The sequence below is a fragment of the Tupaia chinensis genome, unplaced genomic scaffold (assembly GCF_000334495.1).
Source record: "Tupaia chinensis unplaced genomic scaffold, TupChi_1.0 Scaffold142961_1, whole genome shotgun sequence".
NCBI classification, from domain to species: domain Eukaryota; kingdom Metazoa; phylum Chordata; class Mammalia; order Scandentia; family Tupaiidae; genus Tupaia; species Tupaia belangeri.
In genome coordinates, this window is record NW_006202806.1 from 2,494,268 (window position 1) to 2,494,722 (window position 455).

Genomic DNA, 455 nt, shown 5'->3' on the forward strand with positions numbered 1-455 from the left:
CTCTCTCTCCCCCTCTCTCTCTCTCCCACCTCTTCTCTCTCTCCCTCTCTCCCACTTTCTCCCCCCCACTCTCTCTCTCATTCATGCACACACAACTCTTCATTGTGAACAAAATATGAAAAGTTAATAAAAACTGATAGTACTAGAAGGACTAATACGGACATACACAATTATAGTTGGAGACTTCAGTACCTTCTTTTAGCAACTGATAAAACAACTGGACAGAAAATTATCAAGGATATAGAAGAACTTACCATTAATCAATAGAATCTATTTTATATTTATAGAACATTTTAAAAACTTCAGAAAACAATTTTGTTTCGGTGTCCATGAAACAGGATATACTTTCCTGGGACATAAATCAAATCTCAACAAATTTTTAAAAATTAAAGTCGCTAATTGTTTTTTTTTTTTTGAGAGGTTTTATTTTGCTATAGGGCACGTGCGCTCACCAG